The sequence below is a fragment of the Fundulus heteroclitus genome, unplaced genomic scaffold, assembly GCF_011125445.2.
Source record: "Fundulus heteroclitus isolate FHET01 unplaced genomic scaffold, MU-UCD_Fhet_4.1 scaffold_60, whole genome shotgun sequence".
NCBI classification, from domain to species: domain Eukaryota; kingdom Metazoa; phylum Chordata; class Actinopteri; order Cyprinodontiformes; family Fundulidae; genus Fundulus; species Fundulus heteroclitus.
In genome coordinates, this window is record NW_023397033.1 from 213,254 (window position 1) to 235,213 (window position 21,960).

A 21,960-nucleotide genomic window follows, 5' to 3' on the forward strand; every position below is an offset into this window, starting at 1 on the left:
GTTTTCCATTTTTTTTTAAGCCCTCGACACTCAAGCCATCGTTTGAGCTGAAGGTTGGTGTGTTCTTCGACAGTTCGACCAGTAATCCGTGTGCCTGGAACATCGTCTTGGGAAAGTTTAACGGCTGCAAAGTCGGTCATATCGCTGTTTCTGTTTTTATCCGCGAAAATGGTTTGGCTTGGGACCGATGCGTTGGCCTATGCACGGATGGTGCGCAGGCAATGACGGGGCGTGAGCGTGGCCTAGCTGCTCGCGTTCAGCAAGTAGCTCCACTTGTGAAATGGACACACTGCATGGTCCATCGCGAAGCACTAGCTGCTAAAAAAATGCCGGTTCTCTTTGACTCTGTGCTGAACCAATCCGTCAAAATAATAAATCTCATAAAATCACGGCCGCTAAACTCTCGCTTGTTTGGGGTCCTCTGCCAGGAGATGGGGTCAGGGCACGAACAGCTGCTTTTGCACACTGAAGTTCGCTGGCTCTCCAGGGGGCGGGTGTTACAGCGGTTGTATGAGCTGCGAGAGGAGGTGAAGTGGTTTTTGACAGAAATCAAATCAGATCTGGCGAAGCATCTGGATGACACTATGTGGCTTGCGTCTCTGTCCTATTTGGTCGATATATTTGACCGCTTGAATGGCATCAACCTGTCTTTGCAAGGCCGCGAAACTCATATTTTGCTCCTTGCAGACAAAGTGCAAGCCTTCACACAAAAACTAAACCTCTGGCATGGCCGCATCAGTCGAGGGAACTGCGACATGTTCCCCTGCCTTACAGACTTTATAACTGATGCAGGCGCGTCACACGATTTCTCCTCCCTATTTCAATCAGCGTCTGAGCACCTGTCAGCAATGAGAAAACAATTTGCGACGTACTTTAAAGAGGATTATCGCTCTTTTGCATGGGTTCGAGATCCGTTTGTGTGCACAGCAAACGAGCTATCAATTGATATGCAGGAACAGCTTATTGAGCTGAAGAGTGACAGTAGACTGAAGGAACTCTTTAGCTCCTGTCCTCTTTCGTCATTCTGGGCAGCATTGATGCAGGAATACCCGGAACTCTGTGACGTCGCCTTGAAGATTCTCCTTCCTTTCGCGTCGACATATTTGTGTGAGGCAGGATTCTCAAAAATGACTGCACTCAAAACAAAATACCGCAATCGTGCACAAATCGAGGATGATTTGAGGCTATGCTTATCAAACATTGAGCCAAGAATTGAGGATCTTTGCAAGGCAAAGCAGGCTCAGGTCTCACATTAACATCACCTAATTATATAGCAATAGCCTAGTAATGATAATAGGCCAACTGATGATAATAATAATAACAACAACAATAAAGCATGTAACCTCATAATTATATAGCAATAGCCTTGTAATAATGATAGGCATATACTACTCATAATAATAATAATAATAATAGTAATAATAATAATAATAATGCCTGCAAGCTCACATTAGAAGTCTGGTGCTACTGCCAATTATAGCAATAGCCTAGTAATGATGATAGGCCTACTGATGATGATAATAATAATAATAATAATAACAAAAAAAAAAGCATGTAACCTCACAATTATATAGCAATAGCCTAGTAATGGTGATAGGCCTACTGATGATAATAATAATAATAATAACAAAAAAAAGCATGTAACCTCACAATTATATAGCAATAGCCTAGTAATGGTGATAGGCCTATACTACTCATAATAATAATAATAATAATGCCTGCAAGCTCACATTAGAAGTCTGGTGCTACTGCCAATTATAACAATAGCCTAGAAATGATAATAGGCCTACCTACCACTACTGATGATGGTAATAATAATAATGTGGGCATCAAAATAATAGCCTAGGGCTATCTATCTATCTATCAATCTATGCAAGGTAGAGCGGGGCGGGGGGATGGGGGATCTGGGCGGGGGCACTGGGGCCCCAACTGCAATGAACCAGCTTTGGGGGGGCCCAGCTTGCAAAAGGTTGAGAACCCCTGACATATGGAATGACAATCTCCTTCCACCTCTTCTCCTTCACTGGGCTCAGTTGAGTTTCGATATGTTTGTGTTCCATGCAGTGGCGGTTCTAGACCAAATTTACCAGGGGGCCAAGGTGGGGCCAGTGTTTTTTCACAGGGGCACAGAACAAAAAACTGAAAAAAAAAAAAAAAATAATAATATAATATATTAATATAATTTAATACTATTAAGTGAGCCATGTGTAGCTCTGGAACTGCAGGTTTAAGATCCCTGATCTAGCAGTTAAAACTTTGCCCCCAGCTCATAAGCTAAACGTGAAACATCTTAAGTTTTAAATTCTTTTTATTTAAAAAGAATTAAATTAAAATTTTTAAATTTTATTTAAAAATAATTACAGTAAAACTGTACAGGTAAAAAATAATATTGGTCAAAGTGACCAATCAGTTATGGTTTCTTTGCCATTGCAAATAATTATGAGAAGTGTATTTATTATCATGTCTTTAGTACAGGGGCCATAACAGGGGCCAGAACCATTTCTACAGGGGCATGGGCCCCTGTTGGCGCCTGTCTAGAACCACCCCTGGTTCCATGTCCTGTGCTTCTTTCTTTGTGGGGACCTGTTGGGCCCAAAGCTCCAGGGATTTGATGACTGATAGTTTATGTTCCAGTGGAAGCTGAGATTGAAAAAGTAGGTATTGGTCTGTGTGTAGGGATTTTCTATTGACTTCAGCAATGAGGCTTCCATCTCTCTCAATGCCCGTTTTTCCATTCAAAGTCCCAGGATTTAAATACCTGGGGAAATGTATTTTTACCTGGGTAAAATGAATTTCGTGTAATCTGTGTGCCTTCTATTTCCACTGTTTTGAAAGGTTGTAAAACATTGCACCTCACTTCCAACCATCTAAACGTGGACATAGTAATGTTTAACTTTTGTGAACAAGTTAAAGGTGAATATCATTACTTCATTGTTTATGTTTATTAGGACATACCGAGAACAATTGTCTAATACAAGGATAATCTCGTATGTGTAACCTGGATTCATATAAACATTAATGCTCAATATGACATGATTGGAGGGATTTTCCTGACCACATGCTTTCTATGATAAATCAGAGTAAGGTTATTGACGGGACATGGAACTCACATTTTTCAGCTTTCACAAATAATCTCTTTTCCAGTAGCCTGTGTTGTGCTATTACACACTGTTTTAAGTAATTTAATGTTTGAATAAATAACTGTTAGATAACTGTTAAAGGTTGGATAACCTGTTAGATATTGCCCAGTGAATATCAGCCCAAACAGGTGATATTCACCTGCAGCATGTGGAAGCGGGGACCGCAGCATGGGGTCTCTGCATTTCTGATGGATAGTGGCTCGGCTCCTAGGTCAGCTTTCTCCTGCACAGCTTAAACAGACCACCACTGGTTTAATTATGATGTTAGTTTCACAGAAAGCAGACTTTACTCAGCTTGGTTGACCATGCAGATGCTTGTGAGTCTTCGAGCCCCATGAGGCCCGTATCAGTGGCTGGTCTCCCCAGCGCGGACACTCTCCATGAGGGTCCGCAGGCAAAGAGGAAGAGAAATTTGGTATATCCTGTATCACAGCACCCTGCTGAGGGGGCTATTCGTTGGAGCCTGTAAAAGTCTCAAATTTCTTTGCTTACAACTCAGTCAGATTTTTCCTCATGGCTTGATTGCACTAACCTGACAACAGCCAGCTGTATGTATCGCTCCGCCTAGCTCCACTCACATACATCTGGGACACCGCCATAGGCATTGCCTTTACTGAAGGCTGGGCCTTATCAAAACTCCTTGCATATGATTGGATAAGCCACTTGTCTGTCATCTTTATCAACGTGCTATTTCAACCAGTCACACCGAAGCTAACCCGTGACGCTGATGAGACCGACGCCGGAAAAAAAAACCTTTTTTTTTTTATGTGTTTGCGGCTCTAGTGCAGGGTTTCCCGCAGCGCTATCTTGGCGAGGCGGCCGCGGAAAACGTGTCGTCCACCCCCCCCCCTCCGCTCCGCGAGCCGGTCCGCGGAAAACGTGTCGTCCACCCCCCCCCCCCCCCCCCGCTCCGCCTCGCATAAGCAAATCCATGCGGGAAACACTGTAGTGGCACGCGTTTTATTGACAGTGAGCTGACAGGAAGAGGGGGGAAGACAGGCGGCAAAGCGCCGCGGGTCGGAGTCCATCCCGGGCGGACCGCGTTGAGGACTAAAGGTCTCCCAATATGGTTAGCGCTAACCGCTAACCGCTCCGGGGCGCGTCCGCGTACGCGCCCCGGAAAACAAAACTTGCCAAATCCGGTCGGGAGAAGGGTGAAAACATGGTTTCCACCAACAAAAGCCTTCAGAGCCGTTCTCTGATGTTCTTTTAATGAAACAATATCAGATAGATTGGACAACACGGAGGAAATAGCAGCATCAATGCTAACGCTTGCTTCCTCGATGCGAGCCGCCATTGTTGTTGGAATCTCACGGTGGCTTCTCCACTACGTCACATCCATGAAACACCCGCCCTGCGTCCTGATTGGCCAGACCAAAAATTTGGTTGGGGAAATCATTTTCAATGAGCCGTGTCCCAGATGTATGTGAGTGGAGCTAGGCGGAGCGATACATACAGCTGGCTGTTGTCAGGTTATGATTGCACAACACCTGGAACGCCAGTCTAACATGTTGTCTCTGTTCTTCAAGGGCATTAGATGAGCTAACTGCAAGCATCGGGACAAATAGCTGGAAATCCAGGACTCTCTTTCCTGGATTTCTGAATTTGACTATCTTTCCATTTAAACAAGGATTATGAAGGGTGATAACCAATGACTGGTGTTGACTAGTCTCTGTGATTTCCAGAAACTATACGTTCAACAGGTTCAGTCTGATGTGTTGTTGTAATTCTTTACCATGTAATGCAAAAGCGTTGACTGCTGCAGGCAGGGGAGAAATATGAATATTGCGTAGTTCAACCAGCTGATTATCAAAAAGGTTTTGCTCAAACCCTGAGTCAATTAAAGCATGGAGTATAGTGGATTATTGATGAATTAATATCAATATTAACGGTTGTGAAGAATTATCAGGGAGCTGGGTAAGACAAGCCGGGAATTACTCTTTCTGAAAGTGACTTCCAGTATTCATGTAGGTACTGACGGGCTCGCCCTTTTAATCAGAGTGGAGGTGGTGCCTATTGGAGGCAGCAGGGGAGCTGGCTTCCTGGGAGAGCATGATGCTCCCCAGTGCCACAATGCCAGACAGGTCACAAAAAAAAAAAAAAAAAATGTGCAGGTGGTTATGTAATGGCCTGCCCAACCACTATACAAGTCAACCCCACTCTACAAGTGGTGTTGTCACTCTTCAAGAATCAGCCTGCATTGGTTCCTTCTGAGGTGGATCTCCGGGAGGGTTTACATTGAGCTATCTGACAAAGGATTGCTGTGTGGTGGGACAAGATGATTTTAGTCTTTTTTCTCTCAGTCTACACAGTCTGTTATCAATTCTGATGGCAAGGGTAATGAGCTCCTACCAATGCTGGGGCTCATCTCAGCAGACTATTTCATCCTTTAACTTTGTATGAGGCATGATTGAAAAGGAGCTTAAACATTCCAAACTGATGAAGCAGCTATAGCAAAATCTGCCACTGATCTGAGTCCCTTTAGGCCCGTTTACACTACACTTTTTTAATCGAGCCGAGCCCAGTCTGAGCCTGGATCAGTTAACCAAGCCGAGACGACCGTTTACACACAACCACTATCCCGGTTCCTTGGTTGCTCCTCGCCTCCTAGTGACGATCTGCGGTACTGCTGCTCTCTGGGATTGAAGGCGGGACCGAGCAAATCAAAATGGCGGCACCCGTAACATTCAGGATGTTATGGTTAGACAGAGTCGGCTTTTGGGACGTGGATAAGACAAACAAACGTCTAATAAGGATTTACAGACACAGGAAACAACAACAGACACTGAGGTTCATCACACTGCTAAGCAGAATCATCTCTGGAAATCGTGTGGCATTGTAAGGAAGCTAGTATTTTTATGAATGTCTGAAATTTGTCTGAATGGAGTGTGAATCGGGACTTGCAGCCAGACACGCCGGAAAAAACGTGGACAGTCAGCTGACTGTAAGGGGATGACGCAGTCTGCTCATGTGCTCTTCGTTATCAGATAACCAGGATAAAAAAAAAAAACAGTCCGAGACCTGCTCAAGAACTGGTCTGCAGTTAGCGTGGTCCGGTTATGTTTAGCGCGGTTCAGTTCAGTCTGCTGAACATTTACACACAAGAGTTATCTCGGTTACCGAGTTCGGACTGGTCTCGGCTCGGTTAAAAAAGTGTAGTGTAAACGGGCCTTTTGTCTCAGATTAAGCATGTCCAAGAGCCTGTTAAAACTTGGCAATTAAGAAAGAGATTAAAGGCATCATCACAGAAGGATTGGGGCGGTTTGCAAAAAAAAGAGAACTTTGCAATAGGAAACCCCACATTTGCCATTCTCACCTATATAGTGTTCTGGGGTGGGTGAGGCAGTGTTTTGAAAGCAAGCTGTTGTTGGCGGGGCTACGGGTGGTTCTTCAAAGGAAGTTCCTGCTCATGGTTCTGCTCTGTCAGACTGGCCTGATGATTCTGACATGATTGGAGAGATTCTCCTGACCCACAGGCAGAAAAAGTCAAGCATGACACAGAGATCGGTTCAATGTTATTTATGCTCCTTATTTCAAAGATGAGTTGTTCTTTAGTAACCACCAATTGGAACCAGATCTGGGCTCAGGGTGAAAGCTTGTTGAGGCAGACACATCACAGGCAGGCAAGTGGATGGAACTGATCTTGGATGGTAAGGCAGGGTTAGGGTTAGGATAGCGGGCAAGCAGGTAAATGAACTAGTAGTTAAAGACAAATATATAATGATACTCAATACTCAGTTGCTAGAGTCAAGTCTTCAGTATTTCCTAATGCTTCTAAGTGGGCTCATCAAGCTTAGAATGGTAGCCCTGTTGCTCCTTATAAATACCGCAAATAATGACTAGAATGGCACACAGGTGTGTCACCTGTAGCAGATAAGCCACACCGTCCAGCAGTGACCCTCAGGTGGTGGACAGGACTCACACAGCCACACAAACACAGACTCACACACCAAGCTCATGAGACATATCTTAACAAGTAAATGGCTTTATACTTATTTCCAGATATAGTACAAAAATACAATTCTTTTAAAATAGAACAAAAAAAAATTTTGTTTTACTTTTAAATAGGGCTGGGCAAGTTAACGCGTTAATTTCGCGTTAACTCATTAGACTATTAACGGCGATATTTTCTTTAACGCGCGTTAACGCATGTTGCTCATATGCTTTTATTTTGTGAAGGTCTGTTGCTGCGGTGTAGGGGTTTGAATCAGAACAGTAGGTGGCGATAATGCGCCAATAACCTCGCTGTCAGCCCAGCCTCAGATTCAAAGAGGAAGAAAGGTGCTGGCCGGAAAAAAACAAAGCTGACATGCGGAAGGCGGTGTTTCCCGCAGGTACCGCGAGCGAGCTTAGGCGAGGCGAGGCGGTGAGTTGGCGGCCGGAACAAGTTTTGTGCGGATCGGAGCGGGGGGGTCTGCATCGACGCCGTCGGTGAAGTCGCTTCTCGTTTCAAAGTATCCATGTATTTTTGCCTGTTTTCCCCCTGCCATTCACTATTTGCACGCGAGAAAACAACAAAAACACACGTGTTAACGTCAAATAAACATGCAAGCATATCGAGTTAGCAAGCATTTCAGTTTAAAGTTCTTCCAGCATGGAATATGACAGAAACAAGTTAGTTGTAACCACTGCCAAGTTAAACTTTGGTATTGAACATAAAATGGTAATGCTGCTCCCTGCTGTTACCTCAGAAATTGCCTGTTTTTGGTAGATTTTTTCCCCATAAAGAGAATTCCCTGTCAGTGGCAATAAGCTTTAATTTATTATTATTGCTATTTTTTGTTTTACATGTTTAAGTTGAGCTTTACACTAAATATGTGTTACTGATAAGTGCTACAAATGTTACAACACTTTTGTTCATATGGCAGCAGAACATTCAAATAAAAGTGCTCTTTACACTACTTTTGAATTAATTCTTGGAGTTTGTAAATACAATGCGATTAATCGCGATTAATCGCGATTAATCAGTGCGATTAATCGCGATTAAATATTTTAATCGTTGCCCAGCCCTACTTTTAAAGTTACTTTTTGTTATACAACATACTAAAGAAATTTGATTCAGTTGATATGTGTTGATATGAATCAAATTTACACAGACTTGATTATCCTCATATTAAGCAAATGTTCTCTGAATGTTCAAATAATCATATGAACAATGAAGTAATGACACTCAAACGTTTTCACAAAAGTATGATATCACTAGTTCCACATCTAGATGGTTGGAAATGAGGTGCAGCAAACTGGATTCGCTCTTCCGCACTCCTAACGGAGGGGATACACATTCTATCAGGGATAATAAATTTTGCAAGACACTAGTACGTCTGTTGCATACACCCTTATACAAAACAGAACATGCCTATTGAATTAGAGGTGAATTGCTTCAAATAAATAAAATAAGAAGTCTAATTACCTTCTATCCAAGCATTTAGAATTATCATGGATGATAGAATGTACATATTTAAACAAAAAGCAAATATTTGACTCACTTTGAGAGCTGGTTGAGGTCTTCACATGAGAAAGGAACAAGCAGCTTGAACCGAGTCATTGTGGTTCCTTTACACCAGTCCAGCACCAGCTTTCGAACTATTGTAGCCTTCCCAGTCCCCACAGCACCATACAGCAGCACATTGAGTCCACGACCTTCACTCCAGGTATTGGTAGGCTCAAAAAGCTGTTCTTCAGTCAGAGAATGGCTAGAGGAGATCTGAGTTTGGAAAGGTGATTGGAGAAGTCCCGCCCTCTCCTCATCTCTTCTCTCTATAATAAGCGGAGCAACATGCATGGTCTCTGAACTAAAGAGACATCCAAACTGTTCCTCCTCTTTAGGAAGGTGGTTAAACCACATCAGCAGCTTCCTCTTGTGGATCTCTATGGGGTCTACAGTGAGAGAAAAACATGTCTGTGTAAAAAGTGTGTTAAAATACAAATTTTCACCCAAAATACACCTTAGACACATGCAATTAAACAGCTATAAAGTAATTTAATATTTAATGAAATAACCCTCGTATGTCAGGTATTGTCCTGTAAAAATATTCCGATTTGGCTTTGAGATTAGGACAATAGGTGAAAGAGGGATTGGAGGTCTAGAATTATTTTAATATATAAGGCAAGGCAAGGCAAATTTATTTATATAGCACAATTCAGTACAGAGACAATGCAAAGTGCTTTACATGATTAAAATATAGGAATAAAAGCAAGTAGGGATAGAATGTAGAAACAAAAAAAAGAACATTAAAAACAGTAAAACAGTTTAACTGGAACATTCAAAGGCAATTTTAAATATATGTGTTTTTAATCTTGATTTAAAGGAACTCAGGCTTTCCGCACTTTTACAGTTTTCTGGAAGTTTGTTCCAGATAAGTGGAGCATAGGAACTAAATGCTGCTTCTCCGTGTTTGGCTCGTGTTCTAGGTATGCAGAGAAGGCTGGAGCCAGAAGACCTGAGTGGTCTGGAGGGTTGATACACTGATAACAAGTCTGTAATGTATTTAGGTGCTAAGCCATTTAGGGATTTATAGACTAACAGAAGTATTTTAAAGTCTATTCTCTGAGATACAGGGAGCCAGTGTAATGACTTTAGAACTGGGGTTATGTGCTCTACTTTCTTAGTCTTAGGGAGGACGCGGGCAGCAGCGTTCTGGATCAGCTGCAGCTGTCTGATCCACTTTTTAGGTAGGCCTGTGAAAACACCGTTGCAGTAATCAATTCGACTAAATATAAACGCATAGATTAGTTTTTCCAGATCCTTCTGAGACATTAGTCCTTTAATCCTGGAAATGTTCCTCAGGTGATAGAAAGCCGACCTTGTAATTGTCTTTAGATGCTTTTGAAGGTTCAGGTCTGAGTCCATCACTACACCCAAATTTCGGGCCTGATCAATGGTTTTTAGCTGAAGTGACTGAAGCTGTGTGCTAACTTTTGATCTCTCCTCTATTGGTCCAAAGATTATTACTTCAGTTTTGTTTTTATTCAATTGAAGAAAGTTTTGACACATCCAGGCATTGATTTCTTCTAGGCATTTACTCAGTGCCTGAACTGGTTCATAGTCACCTGGTGACATAGTGATGTAAAGCTGTGTGCCATCTGCATAGTTATGGTAGCTGATGTTGTTATTTTTTATTATCTGAGCTAGAGGGAGCATGTAGATATTGAAGAGGAGGGGACCCAGGATGGACCCTTGGGGAACCCCACATGTGATACTGATACAAAAAAGTCCCTGTCCTTTAAGTAGGATTTAAACCAGTGGAGAGCTGTACCAGAGAAGCCGACCCAGTTCTCCAGGCGTTCTAACAGGATGGAATGATCAACAGTATCGAATGCTGCACTGAGATCCAATAGAACCAGCACGGTGTTTCTTCCACAGTCTGTATTTATATGGATGTCATTAAACACCTTGATAAGGGCCGTCTCTATACTGTGGTGAGCACGGAAGCCAGACTGGAATACGTCAAAGCGGCTGGTCGTAGTTAAGAAGGTGTTTAATTGTTGAAATACAGCTTTTTCAATAATCTTACTGATAAAGGGGAGGTTTGAGATGGGCCTATATTTCTGGAGTAGAAGTTTGTCTAAGTTGTTCTTTTTCAGAAGTGGTTTGATAATTGCTATTTTTAGGGACTGGGGGAAAACACCTGACAGAAGGGACGTGTTTTTTATCTGAGTCAAATCAGACGCTATGACAGGTAAAACTTTTTTAAAGAAAGCTGTGGGTAGAACATCAAGGCAGCAGGAGGAGGAACTTAGCTGCTGAGTGATCTGCTCTAAGCTTTTGTAGTTTATTTGGCTGAAATGAGACATTTTGTCAGAAGTAGTTCCAGTGGAGAACAGCATTGGTTCTGGTGTTGATATGGTAATACAAAGTGATCCTCTAATTTTTAGGATTTTCTCAGTAAAGAAGTTAGCAAATTCATTGCAGGCCCTGGTGGAGTGGAGTTCGGAAGCCACGGACACAGGAGGATTTGTTAGCCTGTCGACTGTGGAAAATAAGACACAAGCATTATTAATGTTTTTCTTAATGATCTCAGAGAAAAAAGATTTCTTTGCATTTTTCAGTTGTAAGTTATATCTGTAAAGTCTTTCTATATATATATATATATATATATATATATATATATATATATATATATATATATATATATCATAGTGAACCTGGAGTCTGTTCTTTCTCCACCTGCGTTCAGCTTTTCGACATTCCCTTTTTCACCTCTAAATGCTGGAGCATTTCTCCAAAGAGATTTTGTCTTCCCGGAAAGAACTTTCACTTTAACTGGAGCAATGCAGTCAATGATGTCTGAGACTTTAGACTGAAAGTTATCTACTAGCTCATTTACTGAGTAGCAGCCCAAGGTTAAAGTAGCAGAGTAAGCTTGAATAAAAGTTTCCGTGGCATTGTCCTTAAAGGTGCGTTTTCTCATGATGTCCCTTTGGCTAAATGAGTCACTGGTAATTATGCTTTCAAAGGTAACAGAAAAGTGATCAGATAGGGCAACATCACTTACATTGACGTTAGAAATCTTTAGACCTTTAGTGATGATTAAGTCTAATATGTGTCCCTGTTTGTGTGTTGGCTGTTTTACATGTTAAGTTAAACCAAAGTTTCTAAGTGTGTCACACAGTTCTTTTGCACTTCTGTCTTCAGGGTGGTCAACGTGAAAGTTGAAGTCTCCCACAATAATTAAACAGTCATAATCAACACATATCTCAGACAGGAGGTCACTAAAATCCTTAAAAAAGTTTGATGTGGACTTAGGAGGCCTGTACACATTCAGAAACATAGTTCGTACCGGGCTCTTTACCTGGAGAGCCAAATGTTCAAAAGAGTCGAATTTTCCCAAAAACACCTTTTTACACTTTAGTGAATCATTAAATAATGTTGCTACTCCTCCATCTTTCCTTTGCTGTCTGCTCTCACAAAGGAAATTGTAATTTGGAGGTGTTGACTCCATCAGTATAGCTGCTTCACTAAATTCATGCAGCCATGTTTCTGTTAAAAACATTACATCAAGATGATTGTCAATAATGAAGTCATTAATTAAAAGGGATTTTCCTGACAGAGATCTAATATTTAATAAACCCAGTTTATATGACTTAGTGGTTGATGATGTCTCTGTGACAGGTTGCATCTGACAGTTTATGACTTTTAAGTATTTGTTCCTGTTTATCCTTTTGTTTTTCTTATTTCCCATATTAAACAGGTTTCCAGAGTTTCCTTTTTTCACCTCAGGAATATCGCCAAAATTAGAAATATTCTGTCCAGGAGTGATGCTGAAAAACTGGTCCATGCATTTGTTACTTCAAGGCTGGACTATTGTAATTCTTTACTATCAGGAAGTCCACAAAATGCAGTTCAAAGCCTTCAGCTGATCCAAAATGCTGCAGCAAGAGTTCTGATGAAAATCAACAAGCGGGATCATATTTCTCCAATTTTAGCTTCCCTTCATTGGCTTCCTGTTAAATCAAGAATAGAATTTAAAATTCTTCTTCTAACGTATAAAGCCCCTAATAATCAAGCTCCATCATATATCAGAGCTCTGATTACCCCGTATGTTCCTAACAGAGCACTTCGCTCTCAGACTGCAGGTCTGCTGGTGGTACCTAGAGTCTCTAAAAGAAGAATGGGAGGCAGATCCTTTAGCTATCAGGCTCCTCTCCTGTGGAACCAACTCCCGGTTTTGGTCTGTGAGGCAGACACCCTGTCTACTTTTAAGACTAATCTTAATACTTTCCTTTTTGACAAAACTTATACCTAGAGTGGCTCATGTTACTCTGAGCTACCTTTATAGTTTTACTGCTATAGGCTTAGGCTACTGGAGGATATCAGGATCTAATTTTCTCACTCTATAGAGTTCTACTGTTCTTCTATTATGCATTACGTGTTGTCATTTCTGCTTTAACTTTCTGTTCTCTCTTATCTTCATAGTAGGTAGTACACCTGGTCTGGCGTTCTGTTAACTGTGACATCATCAAGAGAAGACGGCTCACCCGCTACTACCATCTAATGTAGAACAGATTACTGGATCAATGTGTGCTTCTGTGCTTTTTTGTCTCTCTTGTTGTGTCTCTGCTCTGTCTTCTGTAACCCCCAGTCGGTCGAGGCAGATGACCGTTCATACTGAGCCCGGTTCTGCCGGAGGTTTTCCTTCCCGTTAATGGGAAGTTTTTCTTCCCACTGTCGCTTCATGCTTGCTCAGTATGAGGGATTGCAGCAAAGTCATGTACAATGCAGACGACTCTCCCTGTGGCTCTACGGTTCCCCAGGAGTGAATGCTGCTTGTCTGGACTTTGATGCAATCAACTGGTTTCCTTATCTAGGACATTTTTGACCAATCTGTATAATCTGACCCAATCTGTATAATATGATTGAACTTGACTTTGTAAAGTGCCTTGAGATGACATGTTTCATGATTTGGCGCTATATAAATAAAGTTAAATTGAATTGAATTAAATTTCTGCCACGTATTATCACTAATATTACATAATCTCCAGCAAAAGGCCCAAGCTGATTCTGGAAACTGTCATGCCTGATAAACGTGCGGCCAGGGCCCAATCTGTATCATAGCGAAGTAATTTGGAGTTCCTCAGTACCAGAGTGTTCTGTGATACGTAGAGGAGGGGGATCTGAGGCCTTTGGAAAATCCTGGTTTACTCACAGCAGAATGGCTATGTGGAGAGGATGTCATCTGTAGGCCAATCTTAAATACTTTGTTTATGTTGTGAGAAAATTCCAGAAAAGGAACTTCTGGGCTTTGTGGAGAAGAAGGGGAGGCTGGGCCAGTCTGGACCGGTGTTCGTGACGATGGAGGTTCTTGGTCCTCTCTTTGTCCTGCTGAGATCTGGGATGAATCCTCCTGTAGATCTGACGACGCCTCTTTCTGTGTCATCTTTCTGGCCATCTTTATCTTGGCTTGTTCGGGCTGCACTGGGCTTCTCATTTTTTTTGGCACTGGATGTACTTTGTTTTGGAACAAAGCAGATGATGCAAGGTTCACAGAATAGAAGATGTTTGAAATCAGCCGTTTTGCACCTGACCTATTTAGAGAGAAACCATTGTCACTGAACAGATGTCTCCTCTCCCAAAAGATGTTAAAGTTGTCTATGAAGGTTACAGTTGTTTGCATGTTTTTTTCAGCCATTTGTTTAGCATCAGAATTCTGGAAAAAATCTCATCTCCACAAGTAACGGGCGCCGCTGAGAAACACCTTGAGATTTTTGCCATCAACTAAGTTCAATAGACGAATGTAGTCCTCTTTCAATACTTCTGATTTTCTCTGGAAGGTGTCACCCAGGGCTACAGCTTGTATAATTAGTTTTTCCAGGGTCGGGCGTTCTTTCAAGACCCTTGGAAGGATGTCTAAAACATCAGACACCAGGCTACAGCTCCCGTCGTTATAAATCAACACCTCTGTGTTTTTCTTGTTACAGAAATGTTTAATCCCCCTTATAGATCCATTGCATAATATCAGGGCCCTTGGCCCTGTGGCATGTCTTTTCTCTGATGTTTTAGAACGAAAATCGTTGACATACCTCTGATTTTTGTCCTCCTGGGTCACATTTTGGAGCGGAGCGAATCTGTTTAGTAACGGAATTCCAGCATTTCCAGCAGGTTTACTCCTATCATTTGTTTTGAGAACAGCCCACTGTTGTTTCACTTGTCTTGGGACATCTCTCTGTAGTCTCGGCCAGTTTTCTTTGTCTTGGTGTGGGGTTCGTTGATCCTTTGGTCTTGCACCCAGAGTGGTCCAGGGATTCTCATTTTCCTCAGGGAACTGTTTGTTCGCTGAGTCACTGGGCTGGTGGTCACCATTCAGAATCACAGGCAGGGTTGTTTCGTTTCCATGCGCGGCGTTTACATCATAATTCACTTCAAGTCGACAGATTTTCAGTTCCATAACAGCTATCTTCTGTAAAAGCTTGTCAAAGTCCATTGTGGTGAAGGAAGGCATATTTTCAAAATCAAAATCAAAAAATAAGTAATAGATAATAAATAAAATAACTAAATCCAACTTTCTGTGGTTTAGGTTAAGAGATAAAAAGGAGATAAAAAGTAAAAGGCAGGAAAATGCAAGCAAGGCAGGAAAATGCAAGCAAGCAGGGAGCAGAGAGCAGAGAAAAAAAGCTTCCAAACAGGCAGAGAGGCGGAGAGCTAATAAGGACAGTTGAAAGGAATGATTTGAGCACTGGCGTTCTTTTAACAGCAAACTTTGCACACATATAGAATTAATACGTCACAAGTTCTCTTCAGATATAAGAATGCATTAACCGAAAGAATTCAACTTTAAGTCAAACATATTTATATCAACAACTCTTCTTTACTAGGCTAGTGAAACCTACCTAAAATTCCAAAGGAAAATGAACATTAAAGAAACATTAACTGTCACACAAATGAATAAAATACAAACAAAATGGTTGAAAACCATTACCATAAAAATTATTTAATGATTTGATCTTAAATTTAGAGATCCAAAATGTATCTTAAACAATTTGGAATGAGCTCAAATTAGCTTAACTAATTTAGAACAATTGGTATGTGTTCAACCCATTCACAGTGCAGCTCCAAGTTAGATAAAACATTGAGATACAAATAATTTAAAGAATGATTTGCCAAATTATACCAAAAAAAAAAAACAATAATCTTTAGAAAATACGTTTAATTAATGTAATTTCCCCAAAATAATTTGGCGGCCGGAAATACATTATCATTGTTCAAAAAAATATATATATTTTTTTCAATGTCCTGTCTGACAATGTGGCAATAAGAATTTTTGTCTTAATGCCAAAAAGAGCCCATCAGATTTTACTTTCATAAGTGGAGCAGTACTGCTTTTGCCATAGTGCTCCATTTGATTTATGAATGTGAATAGTTTTATTATGATTCATGCGGGGAATATCTCAAATGATATGGACACTACAATGGGAAAGTAGGAGAAGAAGGAAGAACAAGAAGAAAAAAAGAAAAGGTGAAGAAAAGAGTGTCATGATTTGTTTTGGATGAACCCAGAACACAGCACACACACACAGAGAGCTACTTTCCAGAGTTTATTGAAGCAGCAAGAAGTGAATGATGAAAGCCAGAGTCATTTACCAGACGGTGGTTGCAGGGGTACAGGAACTGGCAGACGGGAACAGACAGGAACAGGACCAGGACACAAGCAGGAACAGGACAGGCATGATGTTCAGAGGACTGGAGACGAACCGGTACCCATGGACAAACTGAGGTGAATTTATATGGTGGAGTGAGCAGGTGGAATGAGTCCATGGTGATTGCAGCCTGACAGGTGTTCCTAATCAGGACTGCACTGGAGACGGAGCGAGAAATGTTCAGTGTGCAGCCTTCAGGCTGCATCATGACATTACCCCCCCCAAGGTCGGCTTCCAGACGACCAATAACCTCCTTGCCTGGGCGGGTGGAGGGGGGTATCCGGATTGCGGGCAAAAACAAAACAAAAGCTGGAACCCATCGGGCGCAGGAACCTCGCGGGCGCAGAAACTCAGGAGCGCAGGATCCCTTGTCGGCGCAGGAACCAAGTGGACGCAGGGAAGACGTCAAAACCCATGAGTGCAGGACCCTCTGTAAGCGCAGAAACCTTGAGAGCGCCGGAACCTTTGAGAGCGCCGGAACCAGACGAACCAGAGGCGGGGCATCACGAACAGCGATCCCGGCGAGACGAACCAGGAGCGAGGCGTCTTAGTACAGCGACCCAGGTGAGACGAAACAGAAGCGAGGCGTCGCAGAAACAGCGACCCAGGCGAGACGAATGTAATGCCAGTTTAGACGTGACAACTTGCAGTAATTCGGGACATGACGGACTGCGTTTCCCATGATGCAATGTGGTCAAAATGGCCACCAACTTCCATCATGCAATGCGGCCCAAAATGACCGCCGCCCTAGCAACCGATAACGTTGCTAGGCAAAGTTGATAAACTCGTTTGCGCCTCGCAATCGGTCTTCTTCCCTGGCACACCGCCAACCTGAGAAGACACTAGCAGCTGTTTCACTTCATTGGGGTAATCCCACGCCACGTGCTCTATAACTTCGCTGGACCGAAGGTTGTTGAAGCAAACTTATCCCTGCATTAATTATAGCAGGATGTCGACTCTAAAAGTACGTTTGAATTCCCTCGGATCAAAATTGAGAGCCATCATCTCCAGGTGATTGAACGAGGACTCCGCTTTTGTTTTTGGCCGAACAAAGCGTCTGATAGCCCAGAAGAAAGACGAAGGGACTTTCCTCCCGTTTCCTCGCGGACTGAAGGACCGACCGCCGAGCGGAACCAGATCCGCGGACTCGGAACGCTCTTGCACACCCGGAGCTGGGACTTCACTCCTGAATCAACGTCAGAGTAAAGAAAGATTTCCCTTCTTTTTATTTCTTTTCACCCACAGGGTGACCGTAGCGTGCCTGGGCGGGTGTTAGGGACTTCAGGTTAATGCTTGTTACTCCAAGGCGGAGTTTGTTTTTAACTGTTGAATATTTTTCTTTGTATGCGCATGCATTTGTAAAGGTATTTTGGGCTGTGTTGATTTTGTGGTTCATAAGTGACCCCGCCGCGTTCTTCAACTTTTTCCTCTCTCTTTGTTCCATCTTTGCTTTTCTTATCAGCGGGTTCAATCCCTTTGTGTTGAAACTTAGTTCATGGTTTGTTCAAACTCTTTAGCCAAGACGCTCCCTCTCTGAGCCGAAGCACCGCCCCACGTTAGTGTAAGCGCCGACTGCATCATCAGGACCTCCCCTCACGCATCATGTAAGGTCGTAGGTGACGTGACGTCATAGCTGCCATCTTGGGAAGGTGCGGTGTAGTTTGGCTAAGCCGAACTAGCTTATTGGAAAACATTGAAGCATCTAGCTCAGGGGTCGGCAACCTTTACCACTCAAAGAGCCATTTGGACCCGTTTCACACAGTAAAGAAAACACTGGGAGCCATAAAACCCTTTTGAAATTTTAAATTAAATTACTGCATATAATAAATTTTTTTGCGACACAATGGACCGGCAGCAGAACCAATGCATCTTTGCCTTTTTTTTTTTTTTTTTTTTTTGTAGAAGTACAAAACTTCTATTGTTTTATGGAAATCATCAACTCTGCTAATGTCAGAGTTTTTATTTTGAATAAAGCTTGGTGCGAGTAAATAACGCACGTCATGGTTGGATTATTTGATTTTCATCCCATATAAACGGTACTTTTGGAATACTTTTCTTTTAATCTGAACACATTTTGATCACATCCGGGAAAGTTACGCATGTAAACGAGCTCCTGTCATTAACCAGCTAACAGCTGCATTAGACGAGCTATCAGACGTTCAGGCGGCACCTGCAGCTCTGACTTCAGCCGCGCAGTACTCTGCTCACAGCCTCAAGCCAAGCGCAGTTCACTTTTCCTCACTTTGAAAATGAACAAACCAGGGGCGGATCCAAGATTTTTCAAAGGGGGGTGCGCACCTAAGGGTCATGGGGTCAAGGGTCATGGGGTCGAGACAATGTGAGGCTAAACGACCAAAGAATGCCATCTTTATTCTTTCACACTACCCTAATTATTCATCTAAGGATTTTTTAATTGATAATAATTTTAATGGATGAACATAAGTGGAATTAGCATGATTACCTTATTGTAATTGAAAATGGGTTTTTAAGTCAAAATCTCGTGCTTTTTACAGCATGCACAAGGTTAAAAAGTAGTTTGAAGAAAAAATTATCCTTATCAACAATTAATCAAACAAAGATTTTCTTTATTTCCAGAAATGATATGTATACAGAAAATGAAATAAAAAGACCCAAGGACTAAAGAACAGTTTGGTATGGTTCAAGTGACAAAAGAGTTTTAAAAATATACATGTATTTTAACAATATATTTTAACCATATAAACTATATTAAGAAAAAAAATACTTAGAAAGACCCAAGGACTTAAGAACAGTTTGGTATAGTTCAAGTGACAAAGGATTTTTTAACACATTTTAACAAGATAAACCATGTTGAGAATTTTTTTTTTAAAGTAAGTTAAACCAATGAACATGTACGGTGAAGTTAAGCCATAAGCCTATAATAGAACTGTGAGACTTGACAAAGAATATTGTTCTCTTCTACAACACCTTCAACTTTATGATGATGATGATAATGGGTTTATGAATGTCAACCCTCTAGGATGCTTCTGGGCAAATGTGTGTATGATTTTGTTGATGTCTAAATGAATGTCCGTGTGGACATACATAAGTAGCAAAGCCACAAACCTTTCCTGTCCCATTGTTGACCTCAGCAAAGTTTTCACTGCTTTAAGGCCAGAGTTAGCACGTTCCACAGAAGCACTTGTAAAAGGTATAACTGACAGAAGGTGACGAATCATAGAAATGTTTGGGTAGCACTTCATATTTGTTATCCTTAGAATTTCAGGGAGGGAGCTGGGTTTTTCCACTGATGATGACCACTTTGTGTGCCACAACTTCACTTCCTGCCTGAATGTTGATCCTGATGGTAGATCATCTTTATATGATGTAAAGATCTCTTTCTCACTCTCATTGTTCATCATATGCAAGTTGCTTGGCAGCAGTTTTAAGCCTAGTATGTTTTCATAAAGGAGACGATTCTTAGTTTTAACAATAAAACTCATGTGGCACTAAAAGGTTTAGATCAGACAATACAAACTACACAATAACTATTGTATGGGTGTCAATGTCCACTATTTTTTTTACTTACACTCTTTTTTCATTACTTCTCAAAAACTGCAACAAAATTTAAATTTTCATAACTTTGCCGTTACTTGAAAAAGTTTTCCTGAAATTGCATTACTTTACAACTTTACACAACTTGTGAGAACTCCATGTTTTCTCATTATCAACATTTTCTAACAATCATCATACTTTTTTTCTGTGGGGAGAATATAAGATTAAGGTTGATCCATACTCCAATCTGGAAGGTGGTGGTAATGCACCTAAAAGTTGTTTGCCAACCACTATTAAAAAAGAGAAGAAGAAGTAGTAGTAGTTAGTTATAGGCCCATAGCTCTTACTTCTAATTTATGTAAATTGATGGAGAGTATGATAACTAGGAGATTAATGTAAGAAATAGAAAAAAGAGGTCTTTTATCTCCTTATCAGAGTGGTTTTAGAAGTGGACGGACAACGGTAGATCCAATTGTTTGTTTAGAAAATGAAATAAGAAAGGCTCAGGTAAATAAATAAATGCTCTTAGCTACATTTTGATATTGAAAAAGCGTATGATATGCTTTGGAAGGAGGGTTTATTAATTAAGATGGATAAAATGGGAATTAAAGGAAAAATGTTTAATTCGATTAAGGATTTTTTAAAGAATAGAACAATCGAAGTAAGAGTTGGGGTAAATTATTCAAATATTTATGCTATACAAAATGGAACTCCTCAAGGTAGTGTATGTAGTCCATTGCTTTTTAATATAATGATTAATGATATTTTTGATAATATAGATTTTAGAATTAGTAAAGCATTATATGCAGATGATGGGGCATTATGGGTGAGAGGAGGAAATATTAGTGATTTAAAAAATAGAATGCAATCAGCAATTAAAACGGTTGAAATATGGTCACATAAATGGGGGTTTCATTTGTCTGTTGAGAAGACATAAGTAATATGTTTTTCAAGGAAAAGGGTTAATCCAACTGTAGATCTTATATTATATGGGCATAAATTGAAACAGGTAAATATCGTAAGGTACCTCGGCGTATGGTTTGATGAAAAACTTTCATTTAAGATACATATACAGAAGATCATTGATAAATGTAAAAAAGGTATTAATATTTTGAGATGTTTGTCAGGGAATGACTGGGGGGCAACTAGTACATCTTTGAAAAGAATATATGATGTTTTAATTCGATATGTGTTGGACTATGGATGTATCGTTTATAAGTCAGCTGCAAATTCTTTGTTATTAGATTTAGATAGAATCCAAGCCAAAGCGCTTAGAATATGTTGTGGTGCTTTTAGAACATCTCTAATTCCTGCTCTTCAGGTGATTACTGGAGTAATGCCACTGGACTTAAGGAGAATGAAACTGTCAATACATTACTGGTTAAATTTATAAGGACATGAGGAAAATCACCCTACTAAACAGATATTCAGAGAATGTTGGGAATATGGCCATCACATAAGGAGTTTTGGATGGGAAGGAAATATTTATGCAGAGTATTCTGGTATAAGTAATATAGCATACTGTAATTACATCTAAAATTGCTCCATGGTTTTTTTGAAATGTCAACAGTAAATTTAGAAACCAAAAAAATAGAACAGTCCTGTGGAGGTTTGTATCAAATTATGCAGCAGTATTTAGTTATAAGGTATAAAAATATGACACAAATATATACAGATGCATCAAAACAGGAAAATGGTAAAACAGGAGTAGCAGTATATATTCTGAAAGAAAAAAATTCTATAAAAAGAAGAACAACAGATAATTTATCAATTTATTCAGCAGAGATGTTGGCAATTATTATGGCATTACAATGGGTGCTGGAGGTGAAGCCTAGAAATGTAGTTATCTGTTCAGATTCATTGTCTTGCCTGACTAGTTTTAAAAGTGGAAAATCTGAAAGCCGTCAAGATCTTCTAGATGAAGTCAGTTATTTAATATATGGTATAAAGCAACAAAAAATAAGTATTCGATTTACATGGGTTCCAGCACATAAAGGAATTTTAGGAAATGAAAAAGTAGATAAATTAGCTAAAGAAGCAGTTAAGGCAAGAGAAATTGAATATGATGTCCCGCTAAGTAGAAAAGAAATAAAAGTAATTATTAAAGATAAAATAAATAATATATGGCAGGAGAGATGGAATTTAGAAGAAAAAGGAAGACATTTATATAAAA

The 21,960-nt window shown here is 40.7% G+C and overlaps 1 protein-coding gene across 1 annotated transcript in view; it reads right to left on the reverse strand.

Moving 5' to 3' along the window:
• The window catches only part of nlrx1 (NLR family member X1), a gene marked incomplete in the record, with an annotated part of 121,738 nt that overhangs the window by 84,824 nt on the left and 14,954 nt on the right, over window positions 1–21,960 (reverse strand). The window contains 1 exon segment of the mRNA XM_036133296.1: window positions 8,874–9,017.